This window comes from Lutra lutra, chromosome 11 (genome assembly GCF_902655055.1).
Source record: "Lutra lutra chromosome 11, mLutLut1.2, whole genome shotgun sequence".
NCBI classification, from domain to species: Eukaryota; Metazoa; Chordata; class Mammalia; order Carnivora; family Mustelidae; genus Lutra; species Lutra lutra.
Genome location: NC_062288.1, coordinates 2,348,966 through 2,367,976, shown reverse-complemented (window position 1 = coordinate 2,367,976; position 19,011 = coordinate 2,348,966). Strand labels below are relative to the sequence as shown.

Below are 19,011 nucleotides of genomic sequence, written 5' to 3'. Positions count from 1 at the left end.
ATAGCTTCTAGGAAGAGAAGCAAAGTGGCCAGCAGCTCCTGGGGATGGAAACCCCATGGAAAGTGCAAGGCCAGCTGGCAGAGTAGGTTGTGCGGGTGACAGAGGGTGGGTGCGGGGTGTCCTGGAGAAGACAGGCACCTCGGACACCAGAACAAGCTGTTGAGGTCTCTCTTGGGCGACGAGGAGCCATCAGAAACATTTTGTCAAGCTTTGCGATGGTCCCTTTGAGATGCGCTGGCCCTCAGGATTAGCAAAATTAACACACGGTATGTTAGTTAAATTTGTGTTTCAGTTAAAAAATAATTTTTTCAGGAAAACAATGCCCCACGCAACATCTATGACATAGTTATAACTTGAAAACTGTTTGCTCTTTCCTGGAATTCAGAGGTTACTGGCTGCTGTTGGTCTGCTACTCTGAATGGAACCGGAACTGTTACAGGACCTGCGTTCTCCACTGACATTCTCCTTCGGCCTGCTGGGCCATGGACCACGTTCTTCAGGAATCTTTACATTGTTTTTCCGTGGCCCTTACGGTAAGGGGAACAAAAGAGATGGCTTTGCAGGCTGTCTTGGCCTGTTTGAGCCGCTGGAGGAAATCGCCATGAGCTGGGCTGTTTAGGAACAACTGATCTTCACTCCTCACCATTCTGGAGGCTGGGGTCTGAGGTCAGCCCTCCTCCTGCAGCACACCACCCTGTCCTGCCAGGTCCTCACAGGTGGAAGGGGAGTGGGGGCTCTGGGGCACTCCTCTGAGGGAGTGCGCTAACCCCATTCCCGAGGGGCTCCCTCCTCATGACCTCATCACCTCCTGCAGACCCCAGCTCCTAACACCATTATCGCAGGCCTAGGCTTTCCCGTGTGGATTTGGGGCACCGGTGCGGCAGGCCCGTGGCTCAGGCTTCCGTGGGAAGCACTGGCTGGCACTGAAACTCTCGGCAGTGGGTCAGCTCGAGGGGGGAATTGTGAGGGGGTCGCCCATCAGGCCGCCTTCTCCCACCCCCAAACTTTTCCTCAGCAGCTCTGCGAGCTCTGGGTTGCTTTGCCCACGGATTGCTTATTAATCTGTCATCAGGTGAATAAACAGGGATGACAGATCTGTCATTTAGAAAATTATGAACAGGGGCGCCTGGGTGGCTCAGTGGGTTAAAGCCTCTGCCTTCGGCTCAGGTCATGATTCCAGGGTCTTGGGATTGAGCCCCACATCGGGCTCTCTGCTCAGCGGGGAGCCTGCATCCCCCCCACCACCCCACCTTCCTCTCTGCCTACTTGTGATCTCTGTCAAATAAATAAATAAACTCTTTTTTAAAAAGAAAGAAAGAAAGAAAGCAAAAAGGGAAAAAAAGAAAAGTATGAACACAAACCCCAGAGCTCTGTGATCCTAGGCAAGCTACTTACCAGCACCAGATACAGTTTCAAAATGTATACACTGACCCATTATCTGTGGCCATTATTTGTTGTTTATATGAACCACACTTATCCCCCATCTTTTTTGGTAACATCAGCAAGGATTTGCTCTAGAGGAGTCACCAATTAGTATCTTTCTCTAGACTTTATGGTTTGGTCGAGCAGGTCCTTATTCCCGACACTAAGGTTAACCTCATTTGGCTGAAATCAGCCACTTTGCCCCATGTTTTTGGTCATGAGGAGGGCTCTGGATGGGCACAGTACCCAAGTAGGACCAACGAGAGGTTACAAGAGGCTTACTGCATTTCTGGAGGGAAGAAGTACCACCCACCTGCCCGGAATGCTGTGGTCCCAGCTGCTGCTGGCAGCCACGTTATGACCATGAGGACAGGGCCTGTCTGAGGCTGCTGCCAGCCTGAAGAAAGGGGCAGAAACATTAATGGGAGGACATTTGGATCCCACTCACCTTTTGTGAGCTCTGGGCCAAGGCTCAGGTGAAGCCCTGGGCTCGATCTCTTGTTCTCTGAGCTACTGATTTTCCAGTTTTGCTTGAGTGGCTTTGAGTTTGTCCCCGGAAGTTGAGACATCCTATCCTCTGCATGTGTGGGAAGGATCCCATTTGCCTTGCTTTTCTTCAGCTGTTGGAAACAAATGAGATGTGATCCCCTTAAAGAGTAGCTCTTTAATTTTTAATATACAAATTTATGTTTAAAAAAAAGTAGAGCACAAAGCCTATTGTAATTTCCAAAGACATTCACTTCAACGTCAAATGAGTCATTTCTCCTGTTTACGAAAGTATTAAACAGGATACGTGAGTGTAGTGAGGGGCGCTCTACATTTTGGGATGATGTAAAAATGAATAATACCGTCCATTCACTTCACGAATGGTTAGTAACCATGTTGTGCACTCCCATACCAGGCTGACTGACGCAGCTTTCAGATGTTGCATGATATATGATGTCAGAGTGACAAAGGAAGGAAGCTTTAGGTCACGACTGGGGTCAGGAGGCGGGCCTTCCCTAATCACACCTGGACGTGTGTGCACAGAGCAGCGAGCTCCCAGAGGCACCCAGCTGGGGAGACAGAGCCGTGTCTGGTCCTGGCCGTGGGAAGCACCCCGTCTGCGTTACTCAGACGGCTCACACGTCAGCCCCCGGGTGAGGACATCCTCCCTCCTGCTGTACCTGAATCTGGGATTCCTTTCTTTAATGTGGCCTGCACAGTGGAGGGCAGGGAGGACACCAGCAGCACAGTCCCCCACCATGCAGACGGCAGACAGCTTCCGTACAAGGAGGGTAGAAAAAAATGTATTTTTGAATTAAAAAAAGAATACAGCACTAAGTCTGTTATGATGTTTGGTTTGTTTCCTGTAATGAGCTGAAAAAGTGTAACCCCGAGGGGATTACTTGACCACGTCTCAGCCTGGCCCACACCATGTACACGACTGTGTCCCCCTGTTCCGTCAAGTTACCTGCCAAAAAATTAGAAAGGGGAAGAGGAAAAGGAAGAGCGTAGGGTTGTCCCATTCTGTTTTAATATTGAAACCACAGCCACGAAGACTGATGTGCATTCTCTGCCTGCGCAGAGACGGCCCAGAATGTTCCACCCAGGCCTGGAGCCAGGCAGCCTGAAGGCGATGTTCATTGGGGACGTGTAGGACCACCTGCAGGGCCCGTGAGCCCCAGCGCCTGTGAAGGGCCGCCGACTGACCGCAGCGACCGGCTGCTGATCTGTGTCAGGGAGCACGGGAGCAGGTTTGGGGGATCTCTGAACACGGAGGGCGCGGCTAGTGGCACGCCTGAGCTCATGGTGAGCTTGGCTACGTGGGTGGATACAGGAAGCTGTGCGGCCGGGTCGGCCGCCCCTGAATGAGGCGTGTCTGAGGGGTCCTCTCCGCCCCAGCCGGCCAGAGCATGTGGTCTGGGAAGCATCTGCCTCCATCGTGGTCACAGGACGCAAACTGGCCTTGGGAAAGGCGGGGTGGGGTGTGAGAGGGGCGGTGCGCAGGCGTCCTGAGACAGTTAGGTCTTGCTTAGGGGCAGAGGAGGCAGGTCATAAAACTTGACCCTCCCGTCAGGAAGCCAGATTCGGTCAGCAGATCATCGTGCAGGGTGGCCTGTGTTGTGAGCCCGAGAACTCTGGGTGCAGACTCACTCTCAGGGGAGGTAAACAGCCTGGAGGGCGGTGCCAGTGTCTCCTGGAAGCCAAGGGTCAGTTTGCTTCCTGTCCGGAGTCTTAGATATGGCATCTCCCCCTGGACAAAAGGCAGCTGGCATCCAGCCCATCATAGGGATCAGGGTTCCCTGGGCTTGGGGTCCCCCCCACTGTGATGCAGACAGGCAGGAGGGGACGCATGCACCTGCACCATTTGCAGGATTCCACATTGGCTCATAGCTCACAGCTCCCGGAGGCCACAGGCTGTTAGGACGCCTGTTCCAGGGTGTCTGGGCATGGTCATGTCCATGGGGAGGCGTGACCTGGCATCTCCAGTGTCTATGAGGGAGACGCGGTGGGGACAGGACTTCCCAGCAGGTGCAGTGCTGGCTGTCCCCATTCTGCCCCCCACGGTTGGTCTTGACGCTTCTCCCAGACTGTGGGGTGAGCGTGGCCCCAGCACACAGGGCACAGACTGAAAGGGTCAGGCATCCTCAGAGAGCCGTCAGCTCTGACCTCCAGATGTGGGGGCCTCACAAGGAAATGAGTGCTCAGTGGTTCATCTGGGAAAGCATTGCTGGGAACAGGACTGACACCCACGAGACCGGAGAGTCCCTGAGTCATCCGTGCAGATCGAGTTCTCCCTTGGATCCAGGCGGCAAGTATCTTCATGTCTCCAGTGCATGCTGTTTAAAGTGCTCCTTTCTGCACGTCCCTGAGTTCCTCTCCTTGGACTCTTCCCCTAAGTGAATCATTTGGAGTCAGTTGCTGATGGGGGAAAGCGTCCCGACAGCACAAGTGTGGGGTTTGTCCTGGCGTCTGGATCCATGTCGGGTTTTGCAGGACAGAAGACGGCTTGTTTTCCCCTTCTTCAAATAAATGGAGATCTCATGGGCTGGGGAAGGAGAGGGGCTGATGCCTGGGCAGGGACCACTCGTGGCTGCCGCAGGCTCAGTGCCCCAACTATCGCTGGGACTGTCTGTCTGTGTTCACCTTACGAGGACAAGCCACAGTCCTTACGTGGCCCAGGAGCCAGTGTTTCCACTCTGGGCATGAGGAAGGGTAAGTATGAAGCCCCAAGCATGGGTCTGGTCCCTGCTTTGGTCCCTGCTCTCTGCCCCATTGGCCGCATTTCAAACCTACCACCTCTGAAGGACACCTTTGGGTCTGGTGGCTGGGTCAGGGCCCTGTCCCCAGGGGCGTGCATCCTGCAGAAGAGAGGACGAGGACCTCTCCCTGCAGCTCTGACCCAGGCCAGCCCCATCAGCCTAGGATGTGGCAGACTCTGGCCATCACTGTGTCCGTCAACGACATGTCCCTACAGAGCGTTTCCATGATGCGCCACTAGCAGAACTTAGATTTTACGCTGAGGGAACCAGACTGGGGCTTCTAATCGGGGGTGGGGACAGCACCGACCTGAAGGAAATACTCCCGACGACATGTCGGCATTAGGTATCTTTCTAATTGTGGAGTAAATCAAAGGCAGAGTCAGAGGAAATCTCACGACCCGTGGAAAAGCAAACCCCATGCGCCTCTCCACTCTGGGATGGCCTGGGATTCCCGGGCAGGAGCCCAACACTCTTGAATGGCTGAACTCTGAAGTTCAAGGATAGACGGGTTCCTGGGCTGAGGTGGCTCTGGGCGAGGAGAACGGGCAGACGGAGAACGGGAAAGTTTCCACGGTGCTGGCTCATCTGCTGCTTCTCCTGTGGGTGTCCAGGTCCCCCCCGCAAGCAGGCAGGGTGAACACAGGCACCCTGGGAGGGCCCCGGAAGGGAGGCAGATGTATAGCAAAGCCTTTCCCAGAGGATGGCCAGTGGGACACCTGTGCGTCAGCAGGAGGTGGGACTCGGGACTTTCCCAGCAAAGGTTGAGCTCCGTCAAGCTCCCGGGCCCTGGTGCCCGCAGCCAACTCCTCCCCCGGGTCTGCTCCTGGTACCCTGTTCTCCGTCTGCACATCGGGGAGGGCTCCCATCGCTCCACCAGTCTCGGCGTGGGCACCGGGCTGCCTCGTTCGTGGTCACAGGGTGAGTGCAAGGGGAGGGGTCAACCTGCTGCCTCGTTCGTGGTCACAGGGTGAGTGCAAGGGGAGGGTCAACCTGCTTTAGGGGTCTTTGTAGCCGGACCGGCGATAGGACAGCTTTGCCTGGGGTCCCTTCTGTATCCGTTGGAGGGAGGCTCTTGTAGGCATAGCTGTTCCCTATTTGGACACCAGCATCCAGAAGCTTCTAGAAGGCTCTCTGTAACTACATTTCCAAACAACAGAGGCTGACACTGGCGTCGGAGAGACCGGTCCTGGAGGGGAGGCCCGTGCTGGAAGACTGGGGTGTGCAGGAGCCATTCTGGGGACAACTTACTGCAGTTTAAAGCACTCCTGATCGTAGAGGAAGGCAAGACGCTTGTCACTAATGCTGCGCACTGAGTCAGGGGAACTGTTGCTCCGCGAAGCCCAGCAGCAGGGCGGGAACGAAAGGTTTCCTTGGGAAAGTGAGTAAACACTTGATTTGTTTTCTCAACTCGATCAGAGAAATGGCTTGGAATTGCCCATCTAATGGGCTTTCTGGCAAACACTTCAGAAGATCTTTGTGGAGGGCAGGCTTGTTTTGCTATCTCCACAACTACTGCCACGATGGACACGTTTCCTGGCCTGAACATCAGACCACGGTCTGAAAAGGATGTTTGCTCCTGGCAAAACCGAAGTCCCATGATGGACCTGAATGCCATAGGGCAGGGCTCTGAGGGGAGGACGCTGCAGGGAGGCCACGCTCCACCGTGACCATGGTCTTGGCCTTAACCCGCACCCACAGCATGCCCCAGCTCAGTCCGTGAAGCAGGAGGAGTCCCCTCATACTTGGTCTTTTCGTATTATTCAGGCTTTCCACTGCTTGGATGAGGCCCACCACACGGGGGAGAGCAATCTGCTTTATTCAGTTTACTCATTCAAACGTGAACGTCACCCAGAAACACCCTCACAGACACATCCCCAAGGGTGGGTTGCCATGTGACACGAGCAAGCTGACCCATAACAGTAAATATCAGGGTGCCCAGACCACTCAGTGACCCTCTGTGTGAACACGGGGAAACCCCGTTCCCTCTGGCCATCTCAGTTCTAGAGGCAGGTGGGCAGTGTGGGACAGGAATGTCCCCCATTCCTAGGTGGGGGACATTCCGTTGTTTGGTCCAATAGCCCCCAGCAACTTCGTCCAGACCTCCTTCCCGGTGCCCAGTCAGGGCCCAGGCCCATAATGGATGCTGATTCTCAGCTGCCTCACTGCTCGACCCTGAACGCATGTCCCCGGAACTAGCCCATCTCCTGCCGTCATTCCTGTACACTTGCACACCTTCCTCAAATGCTGGCTGCCACCAGGGAAGTAGCAAACTGTGAGCCATCTTTCCTGTGTCTCCAATGAAGTCGCATCATTAGAAACTCCTCCTGTGGGTGCGAAAGTGTGTTTCATCAGCGGTAAGTCTAAAATGCTCCTACATGTGTATCGTAAAAAGCCAAGACTGACTCATGCCATCTCATCCCAACGTGGTAATGATGAAACCCTGACCTTGATTCAGCGTCACAGGGGGTGGGACGGAGGTCCGAGGAGGCTCAGCAGACCAGCAGGAGAGTCGCGTGCCTGCTGGGGTTGTAAGACAACTGGGACTCCTGGTCCTGAGCAGCTGGGACTTGGGGACAAGGTTCATGGTTAAGGAGCTGGTGCAGGTGTAGAGACGGGGCGTCTGCAGCAACTTGGCGTGATGGGAGGAGAACGTGAGCTCATGCAGAAGTGCATCGGGCTTCTTACTCCTTCGTGCTGGTAAACCGCTGCTGGGCCAGACACAAAGTCACATGCTGTGGCCAACAGACCCACTGAGACTTCCAGGGACCGCCGTAGCCTGAGACAGAGGGACACCTGCTGAGACAGGGCTGTCCGTATCGGGAGGCAATTCTGCTGGATATGATCTCCTAGGATGAGGACAGTCGTGCGGCTCTGAGGAAAATCCTGAGAAGGCTGATATATGAGCTAAAGGCTCATATGATCATACGGTTTGCATATTGAGAGGGAAAGTGTTCTAGGTTTGTGCCCTGGTAGATGACATGAAGAGGTTGCTTTCCGTAATTTGTTGGAAAGATCTGTACGTGTGAGTCATTAAGAGTAACGACGGATGTGCTCAGTACCAGCCAGCAGTAAGTGAGCGCTGACCATGGGCAGGGACTAGCATGAACAGACCGAGCCCCACCATGATCCTATGAAATGGGGACCCTCCCACTGCATTAGTCACAGAACTAAGGCTGGGAGAGAGAAGCAGTGTCCCCAGAGTGGACAATGGCTCACATGTTAATGCTTCCTCTGCCACGAAGCTGAACGAGGCCTCTTGCCTGGGCAGGCGGGGCACGATGCCATGTGATTTTCTCGGATGACCTACTTTGCAGTTGGATGTGTGCTGTGCACGCACACGTGACTGGGTGTATGCTGTGATCTATCGGCCAGCAGAACACTTAACTGAAAAAATCCTTTTCCTCTGATAAGACCAAGTAGCTCTCCCATGGCGGTAAAGCTTTCAGGTTTGAGGGCTAGAGGGAGAGATCCACAAGCCATGCCCGGGGGCACCTAGCTGTGAGCCATGCTCGTGATGTTCGTCCAAGTCTGAAACCCAGTGAGCCAAGGACACAGTCACCCTTTCATGGATAGGAAAATCGTGTGCACACAGATCACTCCCTATCTGCTGGGCTCCTGTAACCAGAACGTGGTGAACGGCAGGACGTCAGACTGCAAATCCAGACCGCTCAGACCCCAGTGCCGAGCACAAAGTCTAGATCTCTCTACATGGCCTCCAGCTCCGTCCTGAGGCTGAGTTCCATCATCACTGAATGGTCCTAGTGTTAGTGTCACCTGCCGCAGGTCTGGAAGGCTCCCCGTGAAGCCAGGTGGTTTTCCCCTGGTGAGCGGGGCAGCACAGGGAAAGCCAGAGTGCAGGGGGCCTCAGGCAAGGCCAGGAGAACTGCTCTTGCATTCATCCCCTCCGCTGGAGCTTCCCCCACACCCGGCTCCTATGTGTCCTTATTTTCTGGAGTTGTTTAGAAATTTTGAAATTCCTAGGTTGCTTTGACCTCCATGGAACATGCTGAGGCAAACAGAGCAAGCCGGCAGCGTGCGCCTTGTCGGTGAACTCCGACCTGTTTCATAACGTTGACTTCCTAGCGCGAGCGTTGTCCCGACCATAAATTTCTCTTAGTTTCGTAGGAATTGCTGCATCCCGCGATGACGTGCCCAATTCCTACACACCGCGTGTTCCCAGGAAGACTTCCATGTCTATGCAAGTGAGGTTTAACATGCCATTGTTCTGGAATGTGTGGTGAGTCTGACATCCGTGTCTGCAGTGGCATTTCCTGCCGAGGTAAATCTCTGGGCTCCTCATAAACTTGAAGGAACAAAAGCTCTGGAGAAGCCTCACTTTTGGTTTGGTTGTTGATGTCAACAGCAAACGCTTCCAGGAAGAATGAAATATAAAAACATCCAGTTAAAGAGAGGCACCTGGGGAGGCTGGCCGGCGGGGCACTGACGCAGGTTTCCTGGAAAGGGACCGATGGCAGCAGCGGGGTCACCGTCTAAACCATAGGCCTCTGCTGCTCCTGTAGGAAGCAGCCCCAGACGGGAAGTGAGGGACGGACATGACACGGACATGACCCTGAGTCTATAATTCACATTCACCCTGTTTAGGCACCTTTTTTGCTGCCTCCCCCAGGGGATGGCTTATCAGAACCCTGGGGCTGGTGGGGCACAGGGCTTCCACGGGGACGCCCCAGCCGAAACTCTGATGGTACTTATCTCAGTCCTCCTGGAGCCTCCCCCAGCTCACAGCTGTCTCGCCTGAAATATTCTGTGTCGCTGTCATCCTGAAATAAATCCCAGATTCTACTTCTATACCACAAGTGCTCAGAAACACACCGATTAAAATACGCTGCTTGTGGGGAGGGGATGTCCAGCTCGGCAACCGCAGTTCACATTGCTGCACTGCATGGGCGGGAGTCACAAGGAGGAGGCCTTAAAAGTCCACGTCCCAAGGGAAAAAATGGTCTATCCTGGTGATTATTCACAATACAGACAAATATCAGATCATTACATTGTCCACACGGAACTACCTGTTTGTCAATAAACCTCAATTTTAAAATGCTATTTTCAAACTGTGCGGTTTTCCTGAAACTTTTCATAGAATTCTGAATTTCATATGAGTAACAAAACTTCCAACAGCATACATTTCTATGTTGATTAGAAAAGAGGAACAAAAATGGCCTTAAGTTCAATCTCTGTCTGTTTCTTACTTAAGTGTAATGCATGTCCTTGATTGAAATTAGGATAATAGAGGAAAACAGATAGATTATAAAAAAAGAATAATTTATTTCTCTGTGATCAATTCTAATTTTTTAATTGATTCTCCCTGGTTTTTATACTACCTAAGTGTAATTTTATTTTGCTTTCTCTATAGATTTATTGATAACAGACTTACTGCTTTTGACCACATAGAGAATTTTCATAAGGTGCCTACTTGGCCTTCTTTTTTCATCCACAAAGAGAAGAGTTTGTTCAAATGTAAACACGCAGGATGAGGATGCCTTCTTGTTTATCCTACGGTTTGTAATATCCTTTGATTTTTTTACATAAATGCTTTTGACCTCTTGAGATCTGACGTTTCTCTTACCAACTTCCATGAGTTTCAGTAATAAAGATACCATGCTTGTGTTCTATTTGTGGTAAACGGTTTTGCAAAATCTGCTTTTAGTTTACCGAAGCCGCTTAAATTTATTTCAAGCATGCAGTCAAAATTCAACTTCTTTTCCAGAATTATTCACTGGATATCCATACAGCACAAAAACTGCTCCACATCGCCCTTGGCCATAGGGATGGGCTCCTGCCTGCAAGGGTCTCGCTGTCTCTCCACCTTCCGGTGCCGGCCCCTTGGCCCTTGCACAGCTCGCGTCCCACTTCCCTTCCTCACCTGGGCACGTTCTCCCCGACCTCCGAGCCACGGCTCAGACACCACCTCCGGGAACGTTGCCATTGCTACCCAGACTGGACACACTGATTAGAGGTTTGCCACACTGAACAGTCTGCCTAGATGGCAGAATTCTTGAATTCAGAGCATGCATGCCGTTTGCCACTTGATCATGGAAATACATGTCTTACAAGTAAATGAATGTGGGTGTTTCTGAAGTGTACTTTTTATCGTTTTGAAATCATTCAGATTTGCAGCAAAGTTACAAAAATAGTTCAAAGAACACGTGTATGTCTTCGTGGATAATTCCCACATTTGTTCAATTATTAATTCACTCTCTACCCACGTAGTAATGTACAAGTATCTATTAACATTTTGTAACTTTTTATTTTGCTGTAATTGCAAACTGACACAAACACGCAGGAATTGTACAAAGTTCTTCTGCATGGCCTCACGCACACCCACCAGCGAGCCGCAGTTCGTCCCATTGACTGTCTCTCCCGCATCCTTCCACCCCCACACAAACACATTTATACATTTGTGTATGTCTGTGCGTATTGGGTTTGTCTTAATTTTGTGACAGCGGCCTGGAGTCGTGCTGCTGGCCTGTAACACTTTGGTGAGAATTGGATACACACAGGATGTTCTTTCAAAGAACAACCGAACAAAATCAGGATAGGAAACTCTGTTGATGGAGACCATTGTGAGTTGTCACTTTGGACACAAATCTTGATAACAGTCACTGTAACTGTATTTCAAGCTACTTTCCCTGGTCCAGGATCTAATCAAGAGCCATAGTCCCATGTGTCTGGTCCCCTTTATTCTAGAAGGTCCTGTAGCCTGTCTTCATCCCCGGGGACATGACACTTGGGAATAGGGCAGCTCATCTATCTCACAGAACGTCAGTTTGGGTCTGCGTATTGCTTCATCCTGATAGATTTCCTGAGCACTTTGTCAGTGAGGCCTCGGGAGGGATGCGGTGCCCTTCTCTGGGCATCTCAGTGAGCAGAGATGCCCGCCTGACTCCACTACCATGTCATGGGTGCAAAGTGGTAATTCTCTGCAAGCTGGCTTCTGCCATAAGGTGAGGGATCCTCGTCTTCCTTTGGCTTTGTGTGTGCACATACACATCTGGGGATGTGAAGGGCGGACAGGCCCTCTTCCTGGGGCGCTCACCGCCTGGTTCTGGGTCTGGACTCTGTGCTGATCGGCACCTTCAGTACTCTCAGGAAGTGTCCACAATGTTTACTGTTCTCATTGTACAGATAAAGAGACTGACCTGTTAAGAACCCGCTCTCACAGAAATAATTTTATAAATAGCAAAACCAGAATTCAAGCCAGGAGCTCCTAAGCCCAGAACCCAGGCCTGTCAGTTCTGTAGCAGGTGGACTTCTGTGGGTGGTAAGGGACGGAAATCCACCTGGAACCAGCCTTGGCAGAAAAGAGGACACTGGGGGTCCCCTCCATCCAGGCGAGTGATGAAAGTACTGGTCAGGTGGAAAAATCCTCCTGCTCCTCCCAGAAACATGGTCAGGTGAGGGAAGACATCGGCTGGATTATAGGATGAAAGCTTGATTTCTGACCAGACAAGGGTGACAGCCTGCAGAGAAGTTTGGACCAGCCCCCTTGGTGCACGAAACAGCAAGGCCAGTGCCTACCATCCTTCCGTGTGGGGTGTTTGCAGAGCAGCTGATCCCAAGCTGCGGAGTTCACATGTGTGGCTCTTTCTACAGCTCTAGACGCACCAGTGAGCCATGAAGAAAAAACTCAGCTATAAAAAGAAAGACAACCCACTCCAGTCATAGTAAATGCTGCATGTCATGGGATGCTGCTTTTATTCATTCTTTCAATTATTTCATGGCCTTTGACGTTATTGAATTAAGTAAAATAACTAAATCAACCCAAAATGGCATCGTCGTCTTTCTGGAGTTTTATGATAATATTTTCACTTAAGAATTTTGACCACTAGATCATTTACAAAGTTGCTGCATGTGGAAATATGTTTCGACTGCTTGTCAGATGAGACTGCTTATGTTTGTAAGTAGCAAAGCGGAAAACCACACGGCAATTGGATGTATTTAAGTGTACTTTGCAAGCTCTCAGGCACCTGTCAGACATTATTTGGAAATGAGGAAAGCTAATTTCTTCTGCAGAGTTACCATGTTTTTTGAATCAGCATATGGGCAAATATTGTCTACTTAAATGTTTTTCTCTATTTTTTAACCAAAAGGCATACATTTAAAAATTTCATATGTGACATACATTTCATTGATTTCCCCCTGCCCCGCACAAAAAAGGACTTAAGTACAACCTTAAAGAAAAATAGAGGTCCTGGTACCTGAGTTTACAGATCTGGGGAGTATGTTGATGGTATCAATGAACACGGGTAGGTAGATGATGGGACATAGCCAGGAGGAATCACTGGGAGGTGAGGTTTTGAGTCATTCCCTGCTCTGTCTTGGGCTGGGAGGCTGGGATGCCCATCTAGTCTGGATGGACTAGACATGCTGCGGTTTTGAGGTCAGAGAGTAGATGTCCCAGGGCTTGCCTTCGCCTCAGTTGGGTGGGGACCCAGCCTCGCAGCCCTGTCCCACCTGTGCAGCCCCGGGCCACCTGAGGACCAGCACAACACGATGGCTGGAACTGAGGAAGCAGCCATAGGTCTGTGCCCTTCCAGGCCTGCTCTGTGTGGCCAGAGGTCGCAGACTCTGGGCCACGACAGTGAGAAATGGACAAACCCAATAAACCAGCCTAGGAAACAGGGGGCTGTGTCTCCGTGAATCCCACCATGTGGATAACAGAAGCAGCCTGTGGCTATCAGCACCAGCCTGACTTCTGATGATGCCACAAACATCTTCACAAATATTTCTCCACTCTTTTCTCAAATGTCCCAGATAATAGTTAGTGGGACTTCCCTCTGGCCGTGGGTCTGGCATCAAGCTGGGACCGAAGCACGTGGAGCTCCATAGCCCGTGTTCCTCCAGAGCTATAGAGCGTGGCACCCATAGCCTTTAGTCAAATTTGGCAAAATGGTGTGGGCCCAGGCGAGTCCATCCCCAGGCCGCCAGGACTCATGCCAACCCACTGTGGAGGTATGTAACAGGAAGCTTGGGCAGGGCTGTGAGAAAGGGGGTGTGTACCCCAGGTGGCAGCAGCTGGAGTCATGGGTCAGGCAGCACAGAGCATGGCCCACGTTCTGTCCCTGGAGCAGCTCACTCGCACCCCTTCCTCAAGAATTCCTGTGGCACTGGGGTATCTAGCACACAAAGAGATCTCCCCAAGGCCACAGGGCCGTGCCCATCTCCCCAGATCTACCATCCTAAGGGGCACACGGGGCACTGATGCCAGCATCTCCTACCACTTAGGGAACCTGAGCACTCATCTCACTGAATTTAAATGACAGCGCATCACACGGAGAGCTCAATGAGAGCCTCGGGCTGTGCGGAAATACTAGAGTATGTGGAAAGCCAAAGTTATCTCCATATCTATTTGATATGGAGATAATACATTATCTCCATATCTACTTGATATGGAGATAATACACAAATGGATGAAGACATGGAGATGATGGATAGATAGAATATAGATAATGATAGATGACAGATTGAAGATAGATGATAGATTGGCGTTTGAAAGATGATAGATTGGAGATCGATAGATGATAGATAATGATAGATGATAGATTGATGATTGATAGATGATAGATAATGATAGGTGGTAGAGAGATGATGATAGATGACAGATTGATAGACGGAGAATGATAGATGATGGATTGATGATAGATAGAGGAAAGATAGATAGATAGATAGATAGATGATACATAGATGATAGATAGAGTTATCAAGGTCAGAAAACAGGCAATCTATTTGCATGGAGAGCAACAGCAGGCACCCCAGTGTGGATAGGACCATCCACATGCTCCTGAGATGGGTCAGAGGAGTGCCTGCTTGGGGAGGTAGGACAGCAGAGGGCCAGCCCACACTAGGCCAGGAGATGAACTCCCCCTCCAGCGGGGGGTCCCGTCTGGGAGGGACTCAAGGGAAGATTGTTCATTGAGAGCCCTCCTGGCGCCAGACACTGGGGTCTGAGCAGAAGCAGATGTCCAATGTAAGCTTGAAGCTTCTGGAGGGTTTCATGTTGACATCCTGCTTCCCAGGTGGAGAGACTTGCCCCAAGTGTCACAGCTGTGACAGGCCCCACTCTTGCCAGAAATCAAGCCTATCTCCTCCTCCCACGACACTTTTCCTGCTCTGCTTCCCCAAGGTGGGAGACAGCTCCACACACCTCTGTATCTGGAACATGTACTCAGTGGGTCCTCAAGACAGAAAATCTCTGCAGAAACCCCTTAAAAGCACAAAGTTAAACAAAAATCAAAACGGCGGCTCTAAGGCTTCAGAGAAGCTTGATTTCAAAGCCACCTTTTTCCTTTCCTCCCTTCTTAGTCTTTTGTTTCAGGAACCTGGAACCACCCTAAGGACAGAGGAAGGAGCCCTAGGGTATCTTGATCACTCTCCCCTGAAACCAACTAGATCTGCATTTCCCTATAACCACACCGCACCTGCCCCGGTCTAGAGGGGTGGCAAATTTGGAAGGTCAGAGCCCACTGCAGCCTCTCTGCCCAGTGAAGCCATAAAGCTGTTGTTTCTTCGTATCCAAAACTCTGTCTTCACCTGATTGTTTCAGTTCCGAAGCTTGGAGGTCGGGTTTTGAACAACAGAGGGAGAAGGAAAGGCCAAGTGATTAGAAGGGGAAAAAAGTCTTCATGGAGATTCTGTAAGACAAAGCCATTTGGGGCAAGAATTCACACTGTCTGGCTTCCACAAGAAAGCAAACTGACAAAAACTCTGAAGGTGAATTTGCATAGTCCTGATGCAAGTTCCTGAGCTGCACCCCAGGAGCCCAAAGAAAGGCTCCCTAAAGGACACAAATAAAGGAGCCCCAGACCACTAAACTGGTTCAGTGCCAATGAATACACAAATTTAAAAAAAAATGTTTCCAGGTTTATCAAGTTAACAAGGAGCCATGAGTGAGAATCAGCAGGGAAAAAAAAAAGAGCAGCCAAGAATACTATATCCAGCTAGGCTATCATTGGAAATAGAAGGAGAGATCAAAAGCTTCCAGAACAAACGAAAACTGAAAGAACTTGCAAACACCAAACCAGCTCTACAGGAAATATTGAAAGTGGTCCTCTAAGCAAAGAGAGAGCCTAAAAGTAGTAGACCAGAGAGAAACAGAGGCAATATACAGTAACAGTCACCTTACAGGCAATACAATGGCACTAAATTCATATCTTTCAATAGTTACCCTGAATGTTAATGGGCAAAATGCCCCCAATCAAAAGACACAGGGTATCAGAATGGATAAAAAAACAAAACCCATCAATATGCTGCCTACAAAAAACTCATTTTAGACCCGAAGACACCTCCAGATTTAGTGAGGGGGTGGAAAACAATGTACCATGCTAATGGACATCAGAAGAAAGCTGGGGTGGCAATCTTTATATCAGATCAATTAGATTTTAAGCCAAAGACTATAATAAGAGATGAGGAAGGGCACTATATCATACTCAAAGGGTCTGTCCAACAAGAAGACCTAACAATTTTAGATATCTATGCCCCTAACATGGGAGCAGCCAACTATATAAACCAATTAATAACAAAATCAAAGAAATACATCAACAATAATACAATAATAGTAGGGGAGTTTAACACTCCCCTCACTGAAATGGACAGATCATCTAAGCAAAAGGTCAACAAGGAAATAAAGGCCTTAAATGACACACTGGACCAGATGGACATCACAGATATATTCAGAACCCTTCCATCCCAAAATAACAGAATACACATTCTTCTCTAGTGCACATGGAACATTTTCCAGAATAGATCACATCCTTGGTCCTAAATCAGGTCTCAACTGGTATCAAAAGATTGAGATCATTCCCTGCATATTTTCAGACCACAATGCTCTGAAGCTAGAACTCAATCACAAGAGGAAATTTGGAAAGAACCCAAATACATGGAGACTAAACAGCATCCTTCTAAAGAATGAATGGGTCAACCAGGAAATTAAAGAAGAATTGAAAAAATTCATGGAAACAAATGATAATGAAAACACAATGGTTCAAAATCTGTGGGACACAACAAAGGCAGTCCTGAGAGGAAAATATATGGCGGTACAAGCCTTTCTCAAGAAACAAGAAAGGTCTCAGGTACACAACCTAACCCTACACCTAAAGGAGCTGGAGAAAGAACAAGAAAGAAACCCTAAACCCAGCAGGAGAAGAGAAATCATAAAGATCAGAGCAGAAATCAATGAAATAGAAACAAACAAACAAACAAAAAAAACAATAGAACAAATCAACGAAACTAGGAGCTGGTTCTTTGAAAGAATTAATAAGATTGACAAACCCCTGGCCAGACTTATCAAAAAGAAAAGAGAAAGGACCCAAATAAATAAAATCATGAATGAAAGAGGAGAGATCACAACTGACACCAAAGAAATACAAACAATTATAAGAACATACTATGAGCAACTCGGTGCCAACAAATTCGACAATCTGGAAGAAATGGATACATTTATAGAAAATATAAACTACCACAACTGAACCAGGAAGAAATAGAAAACCTGAATAGACCCATAACCAGTAAGGAGATTGAAACAGTCATTAAGAATCTCCAAACAGGGGCGCCTGGGTGGCTCAGTGGGTTAAGCCTCTGCCTTTCGCTCAGGTCATGATCTCAGGGTCCTGGGATCGAGCCCCGCATCGGGCTCTCTGCTCAGCACTGAGCCTGCTTCCTCCTCTCTCTGCCTGCCCCTCTGCCTACTTGTGATCTCTCTCTCTCTCTGTCAAATAAATAAAAACTCTTTAAAAAAAAAAAAAGAATCTCCAAACAAACAAAAGCCAAGGGCCAGATGGCTTCCTGGGGGAATTCTACCAAACATCTAAAGAAGAACTAATTCCTATTCTCCTGAAACTGTTCCAAAAAATAGAAATGGAAGGAAAACATCCAAACTCAATTTATGAGGCCAGCATCACCTTGATCCCAAAACCAGACAAGGATCCCATCAAAAAAGAGAATTACAGACCAATATCCTTGATGAACACAGATGCAAAAATTCTCACCAAAATACTAGCTAATAGCATCCAACAGTACATTAAAAGGATTATTCACCACGACCAAATGGGATTTATTCCTGGGTTGCAAGGTTGGTTCAACATCCATGAATCAATCAATGTGATACAACACATTAATAAAAGAAAGAACAAGAACCATATGATACTCTCCGTAGATGCTGAAAAAGCATTTGACAAAGTACAGCATCCCTTCCTGATCAAAACTCTTCAAAGTGTAGGGATAGAGGGCACATACCTCAATATTATCAAAGCCATCTATGAAAAACCCACCGCAAATATCATTCTCAAAGGAGAAAAACTGAAAGCTTTTCCGCTAAGGTCAGGAACATGGCAGGGATGTCCGTTATCACCACTGCTATTCAACATAGTACTAGAAGTCCTAGCCTCAGCAATCAGACAACAAAAAGAAATTAAGGGCATCCAAATCAGCAAAGAAGAAGTCAAACTATCACTCTTTGCAGATTATATAATACTTTATGTGGAAAATCCAAAAGGCTCCACTCCAAAACTGCTAGAACTTGTACAGGAATTCAGTAAAGTGTCAGGATATTAAGTCAATGCACAGAAATCAGTTGCATTTCTTTACACTAAAAGCAAGACAAAAGAAAAAGAAATTAAGGAATCAGTCCCATTTACAATTGCACCCAAAACCATAAGATACCTAGGAATAAACCTAACCAAAGAGGCTAAGAATCTATACTCAGAAAACTATAAAGTACTCATGAAAGAAATTGAGGAAGACACAAAGAAATGGGAAAATGTTCCATGCTCCTGGATTGGAAGAACAAATATTGTGAAAATGTCTATTCTACCTAAAGCAATCTATACATTTAATGCAATCCCTATCAAAATCCCATCCATTTTTTTCAAAGAAATAGAACAAGTAATCCTAAAATTTATATGGAACCAGAAAAGACCTCGAATAGCCAAAGGAATATTGAAAAAGAAAGCCAAAGCTGGTGGCATCACAATTCCGGACTTCAAGCTCTATTGCAAAGCTGTCATCGTCAAGACAGCATGGTACTGGCACAAAAACAGACCCATAGATCAATGGAACAGAATAAAGAGCCCAGAAACAGACCCTCAACTCTATGGTCAACTAATCATGGACAAAGCAGGAAGGAATGTCCAATGGAAAAAAAGCAGCGTCTTCAACAAATGGTGCTGGGAAAATTGGACAGCCACATGCAGAAAAATGAAATTGGACTATTTCCTTACACCACACATGAAAATAGTCTCAAAGTGGATGAAGGACCTCAATGTGAGAAAGGAATCCATCAAAATCCTTGAGGAGAACACAGGCAGCAACCTCTTTGACCTCAACTGCAGCAACT

The 19,011-nt window shown here is 48.8% G+C and overlaps 1 long non-coding RNA gene across 1 annotated transcript; it reads left to right on the top strand.

The window, feature by feature from the left end:
* The first annotated feature begins 3,043 nt into the window (after positions 1-3,043).
* On the top strand, positions 3,044-12,337 carry LOC125080369 (uncharacterized). Its single transcript, XR_007121345.1, has 6 exons — positions 3,044-5,585; positions 5,824-6,045; positions 6,746-7,021; positions 8,785-8,904; positions 10,036-10,180; positions 10,390-12,337. It is a non-coding gene; the product is annotated as an uncharacterized LOC125080369 (long non-coding RNA).
* Positions 12,338-19,011: the final 6,674 nt, after the last annotated feature.